Below are 21,978 nucleotides of genomic sequence, written 5' to 3'. Positions count from 1 at the left end.
CAGTGGTCGGTGATATAAGAATATTTTTTTCATAAGTTTTTGGCCCTTATCAAAAGAATAGTAGGAAAGAATTCGATATTTTACTTAAAAGGAAATTTGCAGCGATGTTTTATTTTTCATAAAAGCCCACCCATCACCTTCATGGTAGATTTTTCCCATTAACGAACTCGACTGAGATTTTATATACCGGCTTTTTATTGGATGAACGAGATTTGTTAATTCCATCAAAGGAAAATATATAAGGGAACAAATAATATTCGCAAAAGAATACTTTCATTCAAATTTAAGTTAAGGTTCATTTTCAGGGGTGACAGAGTCACGGTATCTTTTAAATGACTTTTTAATTTTATTTTTTGTAGTTTCATTTTTGTTTTGGATTAAAAGTAGTTTTTTGTACTTTCTAATTTGCACGTAGTAAGGGTTTTATAAATAATCCAGATTATATACATTGAAACATCTTTATATACTATGAACCTCTTTTTAATTATCCGGATTTAATCTTTTTGCTTTGCCCGGATAATATATTTTAACTGGTCCTTATGTGTGGAAAAATGAATTTACAAAATAACCTAAAGTTTCTATTTCTTATGAATGAAATTTTAGCTTCTACAGAAAGAAAAGAAATTCTGATTAAGGGGAAAATATATTAAGGTTTTGAAAAGATATGATTTCATAAAATCAACAACTTGCCTTCTGAGCTAACACTATTTGATTGAAATGCTGAGGATTGGTTATTAGGGGAAGGAGTATATGTGCATATATTTTATCAGTAGGAAACGGGTTTAGCGTTACCAGTTACATAGATATGTTTGGCAAAAGTTCTGCAACAATCTTTCCGAAATTTTGCTTTTTCAAAAATATATTTATCTGTGGCGAAGAATTAGTCGATTCTTCGAAAAGGTTGAAATTTGATAATTTTAAAATTTAAGGAATTGTGTTGGTTTTCTGAAAAAAATGAAGATTTTTTAAAATCTTCATTTTTTTCTTTAAACTAAAATGAATTTAGTTTCTATGAACTGTATTCATATCATTTCTATCAGGATTGTGTTTCTTACCAATTTAACAAAGTTTTTTCAACTAAACATAAAATAGCGTTTCTTTGATTGCAATTTTTTTCTGTTTTAACCCAGATTGCTCAAAGACTACTAAAAATATAGTTTTGGAACCTTTTACTTATAAATGTGTTTGTTTGATTGCAGGTAAACCACCAAATTTACCCGTTAATTTGAGAAGTAAGAATTACAGTCCGGCTTAATTTTACCAACACTCACTAACGAGCCGTTTCCAAACCTCGGTTAATGTGAATTTACCATTTTATTTTCACACAATATCATCTCCGGTAAGTTTTTCCATTCAATGAGAGTTTCCGTGTAGGTGTGTGTGTGTGTGTGTGTATGTGTGTGTGTGTGTGTGTGTGTGTGTGTGTGTGTGTGTGTGTGTGTGTGTGTGTGTGTGTTTTACACACACATATATATATATACATGTAAATACACCTATATATACACCTGTATATATATATATGAGGTGTGTGAGAAAAGTAATGTGATTTGTTCAGCCCTTTCACATACTCAGTACGATCCATATTTATTAACCATTCTGATGTAAAGATTCTGGATAGAAATGCTTATTATATTGGTGAATTTGTAAAATAATTTTTTTTTTTTTAATAAATTACTTTATTTATGGATCTATTAATTGTTGAGTAAAAAAATATACATTTAAGAATCATTTTAAATTAGTTAATCATTATTTATTGTTATATCAATAATAGTGTATTTTCCTATTTTCTGTTACAATTGAAATCATTATTTCTAAATTTATATAAATACATCAATTCGCTGTACCAGACATATTGTTGTACTTCAACCAGAATTATCCGCCACGCCAGGGTTCGGGACGAGTATAGGAGTTAGCTGGATCAGGAGCGGGACTACCAGGTATTCCGCCTCTTCCTAGGGCTCCATAACTAATATGGTCTTCTGCTTTTACCAATTTATTTATCATAAAAACAATGAAGAATATCTGTAATTCAAAGACACATTTTTAAACTTTAATTTTAAGAATTATTATAAAACTGTTATTTTTTACTATTATATATAATTTACCTATAGTTACCTAAAAACTATTATAATTATTAACTATTTATGAATAAAAACAAAAGATAAAATAGATTACAGTAACAAGAAAATAAACTTAATACTCAGCGATAAAACTAAATTGGAACAATCTTCTGTTTACATTTAAATAGCGTCGCTAGTAGAAACCAGGCACGTTAGCTAGCGACAGGTTACAAATTATTATCCTGTGACACATTTCTTGGTGATGATTTTTTATAATCATTGTAACTCTATTATAATTTGTTTTTATTTGCAGAATTTTAATTTAAAAAACGTTTATTTTCTTAGAAAACATTCATAACAGAATGTATACTGCAATGCAAAGCCACTATAAGGGTAATAGGAAATAGATATAGTAACAGGCAATTATTAAAAGCAAAGTACCCTGCAGCCTGGCATCGCTGAAAAAGAAAGACTGCACAGCAATTAACAACTTTTAGGATCTGCTGCTCTCTATCCTAATTAATATGGTACCGACAAACAGAATTGTCGCGTATATACGAAGGGTAATCATCATGGTTAATCAGTGCTATTGTATTTTAGACGGCTAACCTTTAATATTCTATGGTTATACTTAAAAGAAACCAAAATCATATTCTGGAAACCTAATTGATTTTTTTTTTCATTTAATATATGTTCCTTCGTATTATTCTCAAAAATATTACCTTATCTTAAACTGAAAAATCACTTTCATCCAAAGGTTGAAGCCATGATTCAGAATTTAAGAAACGTTTACCCAAAAATAATATTAAAACATGTATGGATTTTACTTTTATACGGTTACACAAGTGTTGTTATTAAAAAATGTCAAGTGAGTGAATACCAAAAACTTATTCAAAGTGAGACCTAGAAGGCGTTTAAGTTAAAATTTATAATATATCCTTTATATTTCCTTTGAATCATTTCACCCGATTTTAATACTTGATGTATTACGAGCAGTAAACACTGCAGAACTGATATAACGAGTTAATTATATTTAATTTGAGAGAATTTTGAAGATTACGTGAAAAAAATGGATTTTCTATATACAGTGCAGGAACTAGTTTTATTTGGTGTATTCTTTTTACGTGGAACAGATTTAAACTAAATTCAATAAATACTTTTTATCACAAATTATGTACTTTTAACAGTAATAATTATAGAATTAAGTTTAGGAATAATTATTTAGGAACGGTGCTTATGCTACTATTTAGTTTTCTTATTCCTAATTTGAATTAAGATTAAGTAGTGCATTTCTAATAAATGGTACGAGTAAATCTGATCTACGTACTAATTTTAGTAGAATATAAGCGGAAAATTGTATTTTTGCATATTTATTAAAATAAAAAACCCCTAACACAATCGGTGATCTCACAATTACCCAATTATCATTAATTTAGTTGCTGTTTTTAATTGCTTAAATAAAAACCTTTACTTACCATTAACAGGTTGGTCAACTGCATTTTTCTTAATTGGCTGCTGCAATAGGTATGAATTGTTAAACGTCTTATAGTAATGAGCTACTACACTAAATGTAGGTAATTAAAGGTCTTTATTTATATTAATGAAGAACAATAAGTAATAAATTATTGTGGTTTAATTTTTTTATTACCGTTATTTATCTGATTCGTAAATTTAAGACTTTCGTAGTTTTACTATAAACATTGCCTAAAACGGCTGTCTGTAATTAATCACTACTGTATAAGTTATTAAATTTACTTTTATATAAAAATATATATATATATATATATATATATATATATATTGTATTTATATGACTGTTTTATTTTAATTTAGGTATATAATAAATTACGATGTTTATTGTATTATAGTATAAATATGTCATTGAATAAAGCGTAGCTGTTTTAAAATAAAAGTTTTGTGTATTTTGTGCGAGCTTAAGTCAATTATTTATTTCTGCATGGATATAGAGTGTATCTCATTTTTCATCACCTGAATAAATATCCCTAATCAATCCGGTTTCTCTTTGTTTTTTTTGAAAGATATTTACAATTAGATTGCAGCAGTTTATCGCTTGTGTACTTGTAGAGAAAGAGTTAGATTATAAATTTTACACATTCAAATAAATATTAATCTATTGGTTATGTTTTTCTTTTACGTTGTAGCAAATCAATTTATTTATTTCTACTTTTATTTACTGTAATATTTTTGCTTGTATTGAAATATTATTTTTTTTTATAATAACTGGTTATAAATAATCTAAAAATATTTTTTAAAAACTTGTAAATTATTATTGCGTATTTCTTTTTATGGAATTAAAATCATTTGATTCCGCTTTATTTCTGCGTTATTGTTAGATTATATCAAGTTTTCTGTGGAACAGGTTTTAGATATGTTAGTTACATTGTGGTTATTTCTACGAATTAGTAAGAGTATACTTCATGGTAGTTATAAATATTAGATGCACCGGTATTAAATGTTAAAAATTGTTTTTTATAATTAAATAATGATTAACGTGATAAGAAAAGCTCAAGAGAATTTTTATTTGAGAACCAGTATTATAGCATTGTATAATGTTTATATACAAATACTTTTTTCTACTTGAATTACCTTTTGTTTTTACATTACTAGGGAAAAATTTCCTTTTTGTAGGAAATAAATGTGATGTCAGCTTTAAATAAAATCAATTATACCGTATGATACTAACTTTTTCCTGTAAAAATTATACTATACAAGTATAATATCTTTTTCAAATTATAATCTCTGGCTTAACTAACATCAGACTTTTTTTATATTACTAATAGATATTTATAAGTAATCCGTTCGTTTATATACGTTTTCCTTTATTGCATTTTAAGCGTATAAATTTAAAAACTTTTTACAAAAATGGAAACAATTTAATTTTTTGGCCTTTATTAATACCAGATTTTTATTTGATGGACGTGATTTTTGACCCCACATCATGACAAAATATAACGAACAAATAATATTTCATTAAAATTTAAGTTGAGGAGCATTTTCAGTAATAATATTTTTGTAGCAGAAGTAAATGGACAAAAAATTGTACAAATTGCCTTCTGAGATAGCGCTGCTTGATTGAAATGGTTAGATTAGTTAGACAGGAGAAGGAATAGATTCATATATTTTAATAATAAGAAAAGGAGAGCGTCCTTAATTAAATGAATTAATATGAATGCGTCCTTAATTAACGAATAGACGTCCTTAATTAAATGAATGCTGTAATATGAGTGGATGCTGTACACCACTCGTTTCGTTAGTCTTACCACTTATGCGTATAGATCAAGCCCTGTTGCAGCATACATGTCGATTGCTCGAAACCATCATTTTAACAGGACCAGCTTCTAGCATCTTACTCTGCTCGTCTTGAAGGACAATCAAATAACCCGGTTGTTAAAACAGTTCTAGCAAACCCTCATTACCAACTGAGTGAAAATTATTCACGGAATGCAGCACCAATGGATGTCCGTACCCGAAGTTTAATGTACGTTTTAAATTTTTACACGCCTTCTATATTCCCTACCTATCCCTGTTCATAGGTTTATTTCCTCCGTGGAGACTTGACTCCACATATTTTAATTATCATCTCACCATATGTAACAGTATTAACTCCTTTCCTTGTTAAGCAAAAGTTTTACCACTTTCTGTTCGAGACAGACGCAGACGCTGCAGTATACAAAGATGGATTGAAGCAGAATTTTCCCGTGGGATGTGCTTTTATTGTAAATGATATAAGGTGTGTATGCTCTAACTGGTATTAGAAGTTTCTACAGTGCTGAACTGTACGCAGATCTGAAGAGACTCTTTAAAGAAGTCTGCAAAAATCAATCCGAATTTTTTTGTATTTTCAAGAAACTTGTATGAGTACTTGAATCGATTAAAAAAGGCTAATATTCATTATTTTTCGTTGGCCGCGTAAACTTGCTGTTATCGAGTACAATATCCGATGGTACACGATGTGGAAGTCAATGATGGAAAGGTATGACTGTGAGTTTAGCGAGGGTATGGATGGCACGTCTGATTGGAATGTACTGCTGAGCTTCATGGTGTGAATGAATAGATGAAGAATGATTTAAGGGAGAAATGGATGGTGAGTGCAGAAAAGTGGTTATTTCACAATATTTACCGTCGTTTGAATCATGTATTAGAAGATCGGAATTATTTTGCTGGTGAATATCACGAACGAAATGTCGGAATATTTAGAACGGGTTGCACTAGAGAAATTAAATAAAAGTCCGGATAGGGAGGACGGGCAGCGGTTATGCAGATTATGCAATAGAATTGAGGAAGAAGACGTATCACATTTTATGGGAAGGTGCCCGATATTAGCGTATATAAGAAATTTTAAACTGGGCAACAGTGTCTGGGAAATAGACAATCTACTTAATGGAAGGGGTTGGAAAAGGCTGATAGGATTTATTAGGTGTATTTGATCTTACAAAGGTAGTTGCTGAATTTAATACTTAAGAGTCAGATATGAAGGTACGTGTATGTGTGGTTGTGCTATCCAGAGGGCTTCGAATTTAAGATAAAGTATGTATCGCTGAGTTCCGCTGCACTAACATATATAATTTAAAAGTAAGGTCGTAATCAAACAACATTAATAAAATTTATGTTCATTAGATTGGGTGCAGATTGATGGTTATCTTGTACGTGTTGTATTGTACTAAATATTTTTGTGTTTTATTAAGTCTAGTTTTAATTCACTTTTACTTAGCCTTTAATGGTAGTAGAAGTTGGATTACTTCTGGGAATTAGATTATTTATTACTTTGTTGTACTTTTATATATATATATATATACACACACACACACACACAAACACACACACACACACATATATATATATATATATATATATTATCATATATATATATGATATTTTTGTAGCAGAAGTAAATGGACAAAAAATTGTACAAATTGCCTTCTGAGATAGCGCTGCTTGATTGAAATGGTTAGATTAGTTAGACAGGAGAAGGAATAGATTCATATATTTTAATAATAAGAAAAGGAGAGCGTCCTTAATTAAATGAATTAATATGAATGCGTCCTTAATTAACGAATAGACGTCCTTAATTAAATGAATGCTGTAATATGAGTGGATGCTGTACACCACTCGTTTCGTTAGTCTTACCACTTATGCGTATAGATCAAGCCCTGTTGCAGCATACATGTCGATTGCTCGAAACCATCATTTTAACAGGACCAGCTTCTAGCATCTTACTCTGCTCGTCTTGAAGGACAATCAAATAACCCGGTTGTTAAAACAGTTCTAGCAAACCCTCATTACCAACTGAGTGAAAATTATTCACGGAATGCAGCACCAATGGATGTCCGTACCCGAAGTTTAATGTACGTTTTAAATTTTTACACGCCTTCTATATTCCCTACCTATCCCTGTTCATAGGTTTATTTCCTCCGTGGAGACTTGACTCCACATATTTTAATTATCATCTCACCATATGTAACAGTATTAACTCCTTTCCTTGTTAAGCAAAAGTTTTACCACTTTCTGTTCGAGACAGACGCAGACGCTGCAGTATACAAAGATGGATTGAAGCAGAATTTTCCCGTGGGATGTGCTTTTATTGTAAATGATATAAGGTGTGTATGCTCTAACTGGTATTAGAAGTTTCTACAGTGCTGAACTGTACGCAGATCTGAAGAGACTCTTTAAAGAAGTCTGCAAAAATCAATCCGAATTTTTTTGTATTTTCAAGAAACTTGTATGAGTACTTGAATCGATTAAAAAAGGCTAATATTCATTATTTTTCGTTGGCCGCGTAAACTTGCTGTTATCGAGTACAATATCCGATGGTACACGATGTGGAAGTCAATGATGGAAAGGTATGACTGTGAGTTTAGCGAGGGTATGGATGGCACGTCTGATTGGAATGTACTGCTGAGCTTCATGGTGTGAATGAATAGATGAAGAATGATTTAAGGGAGAAATGGATGGTGAGTGCAGAAAAGTGGTTATTTCACAATATTTACCGTCGTTTGAATCATGTATTAGAAGATCGGAATTATTTTGCTGGTGAATATCACGAACGAAATGTCGGAATATTTAGAACGGGTTGCACTAGAGAAATTAAATAAAAGTCCGGATAGGGAGGACGGGCAGCGGTTATGCAGATTATGCAATAGAATTGAGGAAGAAGACGTATCACATTTTATGGGAAGGTGCCCGATATTAGCGTATATAAGAAATTTTAAACTGGGCAACAGTGTCTGGGAAATAGACAATCTACTTAATGGAAGGGGTTGGAAAAGGCTGATAGGATTTATTAGGTGTATTTGATCTTACAAAGGTAGTTGCTGAATTTAATACTTAAGAGTCAGATATGAAGGTACGTGTATGTGTGGTTGTGCTATCCAGAGGGCTTCGAATTTAAGATAAAGTATGTATCGCTGAGTTCCGCTGCACTAACATATATAATTTAAAAGTAAGGTCGTAATCAAACAACATTAATAAAATTTATGTTCATTAGATTGGGTGCAGATTGATGGTTATCTTGTACGTGTTGTATTGTACTAAATATTTTTGTGTTTTATTAAGTCTAGTTTTAATTCACTTTTACTTAGCCTTTAATGGTAGTAGAAGTTGGATTACTTCTGGGAATTAGATTATTTATTACTTTGTTGTACTTTTATATATATATATATACACACACACACACACACAAACACACACACACACACATATATATATATATATATATATATATATTATCATCATTAGATTATTACAATCTTATATTTGTTTATAGTAGACTTTTCAGATACTAGAACGAACCTGACAAACCCACCGGGTTAGTCTAGTGGTTAACGCGTCTTCCCTAATCAGCTGATTTGGAAGTCGAGAGTTCCAGCGTTCAAGTCCTAATAAAGACAGTTATTTTTACACGGATTTGAATACTAGATCGTGGATACCGGTCGGTGTTCTTTGGTGGTTGGGTTTTAATTAACCATACATCTCAGGAATGGTCGAACTGAGAATGTAGAAGACTACACTTCATTTACACTCATACATATCATCCTCATTCATCCTCTGAAGTATTATCTAAACGGTAGTTACAGGAGGCTAAACAGGGAAAAAAAAGGAACCAACCTGACAAACAACCAGTACTTCATGGTCATGTCTATAAAATGTTTATCTGTATCTTTTGTAATTATCTTCATTCTGAAATAAACATTTTGTTGTTATTAGAAAAATATACATCAATGAAACTACATGTAGTTTCACTTTTGTTTTTAACTGTAGCTATCAAACCGTTCCGCTCGATTTAAGAAGTTAACACACAATGGTTGTGGTTTGTGGTAAAACCACAACCATACTCTTTGTGACCAGGTACGACCAAGCGTCAGCAACGATAAAAAAAATAGTCGATTACTGTTGATATAAATGCTTCTTCTCTTGTACGTAATGTTGACATTAAGTACGTACGTAATACCTTATACATTAAATACATTATACTATAGTTCTGTTTATAATTTAAGAATGTTACGCTAAGTATTTTCAGTGAGGACAGATCATCAATCGGGTAGTATTTTTGTTTACAGTTTCGAAACCTTACTCGGTTGTACTTAAATCATTACGTTATTTCCTCATTTCCATTGACAAGGGTTGAAAAATGTGCAAGGTAAAAACTGAAGTCACACTACAGACATATAAGTTAATAACTGTAATTTCTCTCTAGTCCGAGTAATAGGAAATTTTCTCTTCTCATTCCAGCAAAATGTCTGGTTAAAATTATGATTGCAGAAATTAGTCAAGTATTCTCATGTACGATTTGGTAAAAATTGTGGTTCTCAAGCTCAAGCAAGAAAGTTATGAAGTAATTTATGTATCAATGATGGATAATTGCTTTCAAATATAAATGACAAGCTAATTCTGTTCATTTGAAAGCAAAGTATCGTAGAGTCCGCTAAAAAAAAAATATAATTGCTGTGTTATTATTAACAACTTAAGGATCTGAAGCTCAGAATCCTAATTGATGTGGTATCGACAAACAGAGTTATCGTTTATTTACGAAGTCTCTCAAATTAATCAGTTCTTTTCTATTTGAAGGGGGTATACGTTTAATATTCTTGTGTTATTCTTAATAGAAAAAAATTCTAATTCTTAAAATCTTTAAATTTCTTTACTTATATATTTTCCTTGATATTTTTCTCAAAAATATAGCCTCACTGTAGAAAAAAATCTGATGTGGACACCAGATGACTTCCTTGTACGCGTATTAAATTACATATATACGTTTTTTTTGTTTTTTTTTTTTTTTTGCTGTACTTCATTTAATCTTATTTATTTGAAAGTGGGATAAGATCTTCCAATTCTTTAATATAGGGAACAGTTACAGAATTGCTAAAATATTAGTTTTTGTTAATATCAAATATTTATACAAAAATTCAACAATCTTATCTGAAATATTAGGATAGAGTAAAAGTCCCTTTATTACTCTTTAAATAAATGTAAGTCATGTTTTTTTAAATTATTATGACGTAACCATCAACAAAATGAAAACAAAAACGAATAATCAGATGTTTCACAAATTCCGATGTGAACACCATATGACTTAGTTGTAAGCCTATTAAATTTATGTACACATTTTTTATTTCATTAAGAACATATTTTATTTCATTAATGAATTCTGATGTTTTTTCATATTACTTTTTATTGTTATTATTGCACTATTATTTATTGTAAACATTTTTTTTTACAATCATAGGTTAATAATTACTAATAAATCAATATTTTCAAATAAAAAAAAAGTTAAAAAAAAGATGAAGTATGATTTGAATCGGTATGCCTTCCCCCTTATAAGACCCAAATATTTCATTAATTAAAATTTTATATGGTTATAACTCTGGAACCAATGAAAATAAGTTCTACTTATGATATATCGTTGAAAAGCTCTCAATAAGGGCTTATTAGTGCAGTTAAGAAAAAGTCCAAAATTCTTATGGTTTTTGGGCTATTTTAGATATTTTCGAACCCGTCGATTGCAATCGAAAGGGAAGGTGCACAACTAGATGTCCTAAATCCAATATTTCAACATACTACGACTAATTGTTTTTGAGTTACACGAGATATATTCACACATATGTACGTACAGACGTCACACCGAAACTACTCAAAATGAATTCAGAGATGATCAGAATGAATATTTCCTTGAAATCTGAAAACCGAAATGCTTCGCGATCACAATACTTCCTTTACTTCTTATAAGGAAGTAAAAATGTGTATATGTAATTTTATAGGCGTACAATGAAATCATATGGTGTCCACATCAGATTTTTAAATTATGATATTTGATTTGTAAATTTAAGACTTCTGAACACTTTTGTACTTACAGTATCAACTTTTCCTAAAACAGCTGGCGACGATTAATCACTAGTGTACAAATATAAAATTATAAATTTACTTTTCTATTATATTTTTCAAATTTTTATTACACTTTAATTTATTTATATAATAAATTAGGATATATTTTGTATTATGTTACAGAATTAACATTGAATAAAGTGCACCTGTTTTAAAATAATTTACGAGCATCTTTTTCATAATGTGTTTATAGTTTTAAAAAAAATGTATAACAGGGTAATTGTTTTAGAGAAATAAGTTTTTAGTTAGTATTTTAAAAACGGTAATACTATACAAAGCAAACAGCGCAGAAAATAGAGTGGCTTTAGCTTCTCAAATGTCAAAAATAAAAAACTTCACTTTGAAGGGGAAACTAATTTAGTTATCTCCAAAAGAGTTTTCACGAAAAAAAATAGGTTATCTACAATAGAAATTTTATTTTGCATCTTATTTGAAAATGTTGAATCTTCTTGTAATTATAAATCTTCATTTAAGTTTTCTTTGAATTATTTTAAAAAGTTATTACGTTTTTTTGTGTGTAGAATTGAATCATTTTTTTTACATTGTGAATTTGCTTATATATTTACACATAAAATCACACGGTAAATCTTATGAAAGCTTTTGTTTTGATACTTCTGCTGTTTGTTACAAATTATTTATTTGATGACTCTTTTCATTGATAATATATTATTTTATTATTGCTCAAGTGGGTAAATCTGTCATAAGAGGAATTTTTTAAACTATTTTTCTGATTTAATTATATTTAAAATTGGTCAATTTAGTTTCCAAGATTTTTATAACTATTTTCACAACGTGCTAAATACCATATCATTAATATGGAATTAATTATGCCAATTATTCCATTCTGTGTTATAATGAATGAATAGGTTTTACAAGATTAAAATTTCGTTCAGAAAGTACTTCTCATATTAAATTTTCGTTCCTAGATTATATATCTTTTTTGCTGTTTTATTCCCTTCCGCGTGCAGTGTTTTTTAAGGACGAATTTGTAGAGCGCTTTTTTGATTCATCCACCTTCTTTCGTTTGATGTTGTTGACGCTACAACTTTACGTTTTACATGGAACTTGCGTAATTTAAAAAAAAATCATTTATTGTTCTCTTTATTTAAGTGTTATATGACATTCTCCTATTAGCTTCACAAATGGGTACAATTTATTACTTTATTTTTGTATTATTGAATTTAATTTTGCGTGTTGAAAATTTAAAGATTTTATATTTTTTTAACATATATTACTTCTTTTTATGAACTGTAATTAATTATTTAATCATAAATTGTTTAACGCTCTCTTTTTTTATTTCAGTGAAATAATAATTTAAATTGTCGTATAAGCCTTATCCTTGTATGTTGTTTAATTACAGTTTGGATTCCCCCCCTTCCAATTAATACCCCCTTCCAAACAACACTCTCACGAATACGCACTCGTAGGAAAAACTTAAGGCTTAAATCTGCGGGCTGAACCCCCTTTATTCAATCCTTATATAATAATTGTATACTTCTTTGCGGAATGAGTGCGAGTGAGGTAGATGCCTGAAAAGGAGTGAAACGAGATGAATGACGGTAGTTTTCAGTTTCAAAAAGAAGCGGAAGAGATCAGTGCCGTTAGACGTTTGGATATTCGTCACTATAAAATTTCCTCCATTATAAGATTTCTTAGACAACTTTCGTCGCACCAGTACCTTTCCCGTGGTTGTAGAAATGAAGAGTCGACTTTGAAATACTTCGTAATTAATGATTTTTGCACGTTAAATACATTTGTTGAAAACATCATGATATATGTTACAAACAAGTGTTCATTGAACTGTGGGGATTCTGTGCCTCTTAATTGCAAATCATGCAGAGGCGTATCGGCAGAAATATAAGAAAAACTTAACATTTCTCAATATATGCTCTTGCCAGAAAGTTTCTATTTAGACACGCGAAACATTTGTCGTTTCATTATTTTTATCAAGACAATGACTTTTTTTAACAACAATTCATTAATTTAATTGAAGTGAGTTACATGAAAATAAAATTCTATTAACAGAAATTTTATAGGTTACAAAAAAAAACTAAAAGCTTTATTAACAGTAATTTTCTTCCACTAACGCTTTTAGCCAATCTGGACTACCTAATTTTTTATATAATTTTATTATATATTTATGGTATTAATATATTTTTAATAGTTTTATTAATATATTACTTCCCAACTGTAGTCATAAAATATTTCTTCTTTTAGGTTATAGTTTGATACTAATAATTTTTATTAAATTGATAAAAATAATCAAACAAATATACATGAAAATTTATTTACGATAATATTCGTGGAAATAAATTTAGTGAAAAATTAATTTATCTAGGATTGTAATCATTCGCTCATTACAAAATTAACTTTTGTCGTAAAAAAACTAGGAGTGTATAGCTTTAGTTGGAAGTAAGTCTTTTAGCAATCTCAAAGAATATTAAACAAAAGGTAATAAACCTTTATAAGTAATTATTTTTTGGTCTCGACTAGTGGTTGGCTGGTATCATTTTTCTTATATCTGAAACAAAAACAATAATGCTTTCTTAAAATCGCATTACCTGAAAGTTTTTTTTGAGAGATTTGAAAGGATTTTGTAAATTACGTATTCTTTTTTGCAACAATCTTAGGTCTAGGAAGCAGTAAAACTTGCTGTAGATTCAAGCCTTTTCTTTTGGAATGGTTATAATAAATCGTTACGTATTATCTAATTCGACTATATTTAAATATACATATATATATATATATATATATATATATATATATATATGTCTACGTACAGATAATTAATTTCAAAGATTTACAGGAAGGAATATTGAATCAGAATAATTTCTACTGTTCTAATGCAAATAGTTGTCAGGTATTTTTACAAAATATTAATAAAAAAATTCCCAAAACATTATCGAAATTCTTTCTGGTTAATTTCATTCTATCGGTATTTTATACAACATGAACGTGTGATTTATATATATAGATATGTATTAAAATGTATAGCCGGCTTTCGTGGCGCGAGTGGTAGCGTCTCGGCCTTTCATCCGGAGATCCCGGGTTCGAATTCCGGTCAGGCATGGCATTTTCACACACGCTACAAAACATTCATCTAATTCTCTGAAACAATACCTAACAGTGATCCTAGAGGTTAAAAAAAGGAAATATTAAAAAATTGTATAACCAGCTTACATGTTAAGATACACTCTTTATAGGTATTTGGTGAAATTGATTTGTACAGACTTTTATGAAAGAATGGGAAGTTTCAAAATGTAAATATAGGAAAATAAAATTTAGAATAACTATCTACTTTTATTTGTGGAGTCACAACAAACATGTACAAATTAAAAATTTTAATTGGAAAAGGTAATGTGGTGACACATCTTTTTAAAGGCCATTGAAATAAAAATCTTTTGTTAGAAAACAGTTTTAGATAAAACAATAGTAACCAACCTGGCAATGATTTAACTTTTTTCGTAGGCAGTTTTTCAAAAGCGTTCTACAATATGTCTTAAATACTGCTCAACAGAGAAACGCAATCAAAAACAATCGTATCTCAGGACAATACATATTTCGGTATCAGAACATTATGAACGCTGTATTGTAGTCTACCTTAAAACTGCCATTGAAAAACGATAAATTTTTAGCGTTTTGGTTAGGGTTGACATAGCGAGAAGTATTTTACTTCTTAATTTTTATTTTTCAATGTTCTTTAAGCAGATGAATCACAACTTACCCTTTCATTTCGAAACATTTGTGCACCTTATAGTTGCAGTAAGCACCTTACTGCAACTATAAGTATACTTACAACTATAAGTATAGTTATAGTAAGCACCTTATATAATCACACCCTAATTATATCCAACATTTAAAATTATGGGCAACAGTTGGAATTTTATAATTTTTATTTTCTACATTATTTGTAATCTTGATCTATTCATTCGTTAACGATATAAATACAATAATCATAAAAATATGAAACCGGTCTTTCTATTTAATTCCCTCATAGTTTGGTTTTAATTTTTAATTTTGTTTAGATGTGTTACAACACAATAACTAGTATCGGTTTAAGTAGCAGCTGGGGAAATGCAGAGAGGAATATTCAAATGACACGGAAAAAAGTCATCCAAACAAGGGTGTCGATAGGAGTGTAGAAGAGTTTGCATACTAGTTTGAAATAGTAGAAAAAGTAAACGTAATTAAATTTTTTAATATAATACTCGTTGCCTCATGAATCATCTTCTCGTATGGTTGAAAACCCTTTCCTTTTTTTGCCTACTTGGAAATTCAAGAGTTATTATACCCGGATCTAATTCTATTTTTAAACAGATTAATTTATTCTTCTGAATAATTTTTATTTTTACTTTAGGATTTAAGTCTAGAGAAATTAAAGGAGAACTTGTCAATTTGCACATAAATATAAAATATTTTTATATTTAACGAGCCGCATAATAGTCAATTTGTAGGTGTATTTGTTTAACATTATTATTACTGAACAAAGTTGTTTTATTTGTGATTTTCAAAAAAAGTATTTATTGAAACAGGAGATCATTTACAAGATTTATTTCTTACCATCAGACCGTTGTGATTCCTTGAAAACTTTAGATAATTTTTTAGCCATATGAAAGTTTTATGTGTAACATAATGTTATTATTTTAAAAAATTATAAAATAATTATATTTACGCTTTTTGCCAGAAAAAGTAAACAAAAAGGTAAAAGAATTATTAATATTTTATACTTAAACAATTAAAATTTATACATTTATATTAACCACGTTATTATTTAGCTTAATAATTATAATAGAAATAAAATTGAATAGATTAAACTAAAATAAATATGTTTACCAATAAAATTAAATTGTGAAAATTTCAGATTCTATTAGAAAAAAGAGCAAAATTTTTCGACCACCATATAGGAATAATTGGTAACAGACTTACAAACAGATGTTCAACCAAATTTACAACAAAACGAATTGAAATCAACGGACTATAGAAAACTTAAATATCTGAATAAATAGATAATATTCCAAGGTTTTAAAAGAGTAGGTTAATAAAGATGTTTGATTCTTTTTTAACCTTCTTAGGTCTTAAGTCTAAAACACATGTTTTCTTAATGTCTGATCAAAAAGGAAAAAGCAAAATAAAATCAAAAACTGAAGTATAGGATGATCAAAAATGAAATCGCAAAAAAAAGGGAAATATATGGAAAATCTTTCTTCTCGTGGTCAGCCATAAGCGTGGAGGGGAGGGAATCTAATAAATATTTTTAATAATTCTTACAATTACTAAAATTATCAGAAATAAATTTTTTCCAAATCCCTTTGTATTTTTTTAGAGCCAGAAACTACGTAAATACTTTATTCTGTTATAGAGAATTAATAAAAAAATATTTATATTGTGTGTATCTGTGCGCGTGCGCGCGTGTGTGTAAGTGCGTATTTTTTAGTGATTTAATTAAAATTTTTATTTAATTTATACTTTCACATTATTTATTAAAAAATAAAAAAAATATATATATTTTGTAATTTTATATTCGATTTAACTACAATAAGGATTTAATTTAACATGAATATTATTACGTAACTCTTTAGATAACAGGTGCAATTTTGTCGATGACAATTTTACTTCTACTTACTGATACCTTAAATAATTTTTTCTTGAATTACTAATTAATATTATGTTATTTTCTTCCTACGTATCATTCTCAAAGTATGTACAAGTTTTTATTCTTAATTTTAAAGATTCCATTGTTTTTTTATTTCCTCAATATATTTCAGAAATCGAGTTCTGTATACTTGGAAGGGATCTGATATTATGTATACCATTTAAATTTTTAAAAAAATGTGTTATAAATAAAACATCTGCTTTCATGCTAAATTAGAAATGAAATCTTTTTGTAAAGTTTTTTTTTTTGTTATTAGAAGTCCAGTATAATATTATTTAATTTTTTTCTTCCTTGTATTATTATTGAAAAAAATTTTGGTTTTCAGATTAGAATGGAAATATCCATTTTGATTATCCGTGAATCCATTTTGACTAGATACGGCGTGCTGTACGTACGTATTTATACGTATGTATCTCGCATAACTCAGAAATGATTAGCCGTAGTATGTTGAAATATTGGCTTTAGGACTGTTGTAACATCTAGTTCTGCACCTTCCCTTTTGATTGCAATCGACGGTACCGAAAGTGCTCAAAAAAGCCCAAAATCCAAAAAATTTGGATTTTGGACTTTTTTGGACACTTATGAGATTTTCAACGATATATTATAAGCAGTACTTACTTTCATTGGTTTAAGATTTATAGGCAAATAAAATTGTAATTAATGAAATATTTGGATCTTACAAGAGAAAGGCACATCGGTTCGAATCCGATTTCACTTCATTTTTTTTGTAATTTAAATATATTGATTTATTAATAAATATTAACCTCTGATTATAAAAAAAAATTACAATAAATAATAATTCAATAGTTACAATAAAAAAAATGAAAAATATCAGACGTTATTAATGAAATAAAATTTTATGAACTTTTCATTTTAAAAAAAATGTGTATATGTAATTTAATAGGCGTACAAGGAAATCATGTCCACATCAATATTTTTATTTATAAATATGTATATCGGGTTATTTAATTTTCTGAATTTTTATAATAAGCATAAAGTAACTGTAATACTTGTGTTTAAAGAATTATAATATAATTATTGTCAGTATTATAAATAGTAATATCGTCAGTATTGTTTATATTGGTGGGAAGAATTTTTCTTCCATTTCTGTAAAAAAGAGATTTGAAGCTCGGTCTCTTATATTTAGGCTTTTTTATTACGAATAAATATTAACCAGCGATATTCTTTTATTTTTATATATATTCAGGTTCAAACGCTTCGATGTTATTAACGTCTTAAAAAAAATTATTTTCTATGGTCAATTTTTTGTATGGGGTGTAAAGTACAGTTATATTTCTATTTTAATGATCATTATATAATGTGAAAAGTATATATAATGTAATCAGTATTTTAGTTCTTATATCGAGGTGTACAGCAAATTTTATCTAAACACCTAAATACCTAAACACAATTTTTTCATGTTATTGAAGACATTGTAATTTCTGTTTGATACTTAATTTCTTCCTATTCTATTTATGTGGTACCGTTAAATTCTTTCTCATTAAAAATCTTGAATTTTTTCGGCCAAATCTATCACCTCATCATTAAAAACCGGTTTAAAAAAAAAACAATGTTAATTTTTTTTTTAAATCGTTGATATCCTCTAATGAAAAGCAAAAATGTTACTTGCTAATACCGTATAAATTTTACTTTTATATCATACAAATTGCTCATTTTAGAAAGAAGCTTGAACAAAGTACGAGTATAAGTAGTTGAGTCGTTGAATAGATATATAGTAGTGCGAAATAGAAATGAAATAAAACCATAATAGGATCTTTATAAATTAATATATAGGAAATTTTCTGCCAATAATACTTATAACCCTCCTCTATGAATCATGAGACCTTGCCGTTGGTGAGGGGGCTTGAGTGCTCAGGGATACAGAGTAGCTGGACCGAAGGTGCAACCATATCGGAGAGGTATCTGTTGAGAGCCAGACTAAGGAATGATTCCTGAAAGAGGGCAGCAGCTCTTTCAGTAGTTGTTAGGGGCGTAAGTCACAATGACTTAAACGGCCATATCAACATCACTCAGTCCTCTGAGTACTGCGCAGCTGAAAGCAATGGAAAACTACAGCTGTTTTTTTTCCTAGAAAATGTGGCTCTGCATTTTCAAAAGCAATAATGGAGGCGCCTTCCATGGTAAAATATTCCGGAGGTAAAATAGTCCCCCGTTCGGATCTCCGGGTGGGGACTACTAAGGAAGGGGTCACCAGAAAAGTAAAAAATAACATTCTACGAGTCGGAGCGTGGAATGTTAGAAGCTTAAAAAAGGTTGGTAGGCTAGAGAATTTAAAAAGGGAAATGGATAGGGTAAACGTGGATATAGTAGGAATTAGTAAGGTTCGGTGGGAAGAGGAAGGCGACTTTTGGTCGGGTGACTTTAGAGTAATTAACTCAGCGTCAAATAATGGGCAGGCAGGAGTAGGTTTCGTGATGAACAAGAAAATAGGGAGGAGAGTGGAGCATTTCAAGACGCATAGCGATAGAGTCATTGTAATAAGGATAAAATCAAAACCTAAACCGACAACGATTGTTAACGTCTATATGCCTACAAGCGCCCATGATGATGATGAGGTAGAATGTGTATACGAAGAGATTGATGAAGCAATTAAACACGTAAAAGGAGATGAAAATTTAATAATAGTTGGAGATTGGAATGCAAGCATTGGAAAAGGCAAGGAAGGAAATATAGTGGGTGAATACGGGCTGGGCAAAAGGAATGAAAGAGGGGACCGACTTATAGAGTTTTGCACGAAGTATAATTTAGTAATTGCCAACACCCAATTTAAAAATCATAATAGAAGAATATACACTTGGAAAAAGCCAGGCGATACTGCAAGGTATCAGATAGATTATATCATGGTTAAGCAAAGATTTAGAAATCAACTCGTGGACTGCAAAACTTACCCTGGAGCAGACATTGATAGCGACCATAATTTGGTGATAATGAAATGTAGATTGGGGTTTAAAAACCTGAAGAAAAGGTGTCAGATGAATCGGTGGAATTTAGAGAAGCTTGAGGAAGAGGAGGTAAAGAAGTTTTTTGAGGAGGACATCGCAAGAGGTCTGAGTAAAAAAGATAAGATAGAAAATGTAGAAGAAGAATGGGAGAATGTTAAAAAGGAAATTCTTAAATCAGCAGAAGCAAACTTAGGCGGAATAAAGAGAACTGGTAGAAAACCTTGGGTTTCAGACGATATATTGCAGCTGATGGATGAACGTAGAAAATATAAGAATGCTAGTGATGAAGAAAGTAAAAGGAACTATCGGCAATTAAGAAATGCTATAAACAGGAAGTGCAAACTGGCGAAAGAAGAGTGGATTAAAGAAAAGTGTTCAGAAGTGGAAAGAGAAATGAACATTGGTAAAATAGACGGAGCATACAGGAAAGTTAAGGAAAATTTTGGGGTACATAAATTAAAATCTAATAATGTGTTAAACAAAGATGGTACACCTATATATAATACGAAAGGTAAAGTCGATAGATGGGTGGAATATATTGAAGAGTTATACGGAGGAAATGAATTAGAAAATGGTTTTATAGAGGAAGAAGAGGAAGTTGAGGAGGATGAAATGGGAGAAACAATACTGAGATCTGAATTTAAGAGAGCATTAAAAGATTTAAATGGCAGAAAGGCTCCTGGAATAGACGGAATACCTGTAGAATTACTGCGCAGTGCAAGGGAGGAGGCGATTGATAGATTATACAAACTGGTGTGTAATATTTATGAAAAAGGGGAATTTCCGTCAGACTTCAAAAAAAGTGTTATCGTAATGATACCAAAGAAATCAGGGGCAGATAAATGTGAAGAATACAGAACAATTAGTTTAACTAGTCATGCATCAAAAATCTTATCTAGAATTCTATACAGAAGAATTGAGAGGAGATTGGAGGAAGTGTTAGGAGAAGACCAATTTGGTTTCAGGAAAAGTATAGGGACAAGGGAAGCAATTTTAGGCCTCAGATTAATAGTAGAAGGAAGATTAAAGAAAAACAAACCAACATACTTGGCGTTTATAGACCTAGAAAAGGCATTCGATAACGTAGACTGGAATAAAATGTTCAGCATTTTAAAAAAATTAGGGTTCAAATACAGAGATAGAAGAACAATTGCTAACATGTACAGGAACCAAACAGCAACAGTAGCAATTGAAGAACATAAGAAAGAAGCCATAATAAGAAAGGGAGTCCGACAAGGACGTTCTCTATCTCCGTTACTTTTTAATCTTTACATGGAACTAGCAGTTAATGATGTTAAAGAACAATTTAGATTCGGAGTAACAGTACAAGGTGAAAAGATAAAGATGCTACGATTTGCTGATGATATAGTAATTCTAGCCGAGAGTAAAAAGGATTTAGAAGAAACAATGAACGGCATAGATGAAGTCCTACGCAAGAACTATCGCATGAAAATAAACAAGAACAAAACAAAAGTAATGAAATGTAGTAGAAATAACAAAGATGGACCACTGAATGTGAAAATAGGAGGAGAAAAGATTATGGAGGTAGAAGAATTTTGTTATTTGGGAAGTAGAATTACTAAAGATGGACGAAGCAGGAGCGATATAAAATGCCGAATAGCACAAGCTAAACGAGCCTTCAGTAAGAAATATAATTTGTTTACATCAAAAATTAATTTAAATGTCAGGAAAAGATTTTTGAAAGTGTATGTTTGGAGTGTCGCTTTATATGGAAGTGAAACTTGGACAATCGGAGTATCTGAGAAGAAAAGATTAGAAGCTTTTGAAATGTGGTGCTATAGGAGAATGTTAAAAATCAGATGGGTGGATAAAGTGACAAATGAGGAGGTATTGCGGCAAATAGATGAAGAAAGAAGCATTTGGAAAAATATAGTTAAAAGAA

At 29.8% G+C, this 21,978-nt stretch overlaps 2 long non-coding RNA genes across 5 annotated transcripts in view; one reads left to right on the top strand and one right to left on the bottom strand.

The window, feature by feature from the left end:
• LOC142327253 (uncharacterized) overlaps positions 1 to 21,978 on the top strand; it is a 389,528-nt gene that overhangs the window by 178,367 nt on the left and 189,183 nt on the right. For 2 of the 4 annotated variants that reach the window (XR_012756953.1, XR_012756950.1), the window contains exon 3: positions 1,200 to 1,339. This is a non-coding gene — a long non-coding RNA (uncharacterized LOC142327253). Of the gene's footprint in view, positions 1 to 1,199; positions 1,340 to 3,544; positions 3,769 to 16,320; positions 16,392 to 21,978 lie in introns of those variants that run through there. The other 2 variants (XR_012756952.1, XR_012756951.1) reach the window with 2 other exon arrangements.
• Positions 13,783 to 21,978, bottom strand: part of LOC142327252 (uncharacterized) — a 42,272-nt gene continuing 34,076 nt past the window's right edge. Inside the window, exon 5 of the long non-coding RNA XR_012756949.1 lies at positions 13,783 to 13,980. This is a non-coding gene — a long non-coding RNA (uncharacterized LOC142327252). The remainder of the gene's footprint in view (positions 13,981 to 21,978) is intronic.

The sequence above is a fragment of the Lycorma delicatula genome, chromosome 7, assembly GCF_047948215.1.
Source record: "Lycorma delicatula isolate Av1 chromosome 7, ASM4794821v1, whole genome shotgun sequence".
NCBI lineage: Eukaryota > Metazoa > Arthropoda > Insecta > Hemiptera > Fulgoridae > Lycorma > Lycorma delicatula.
Note: the sequence above shows the minus strand (reverse complement) of the source record. Positions and strands in the feature narration are given on the sequence as shown.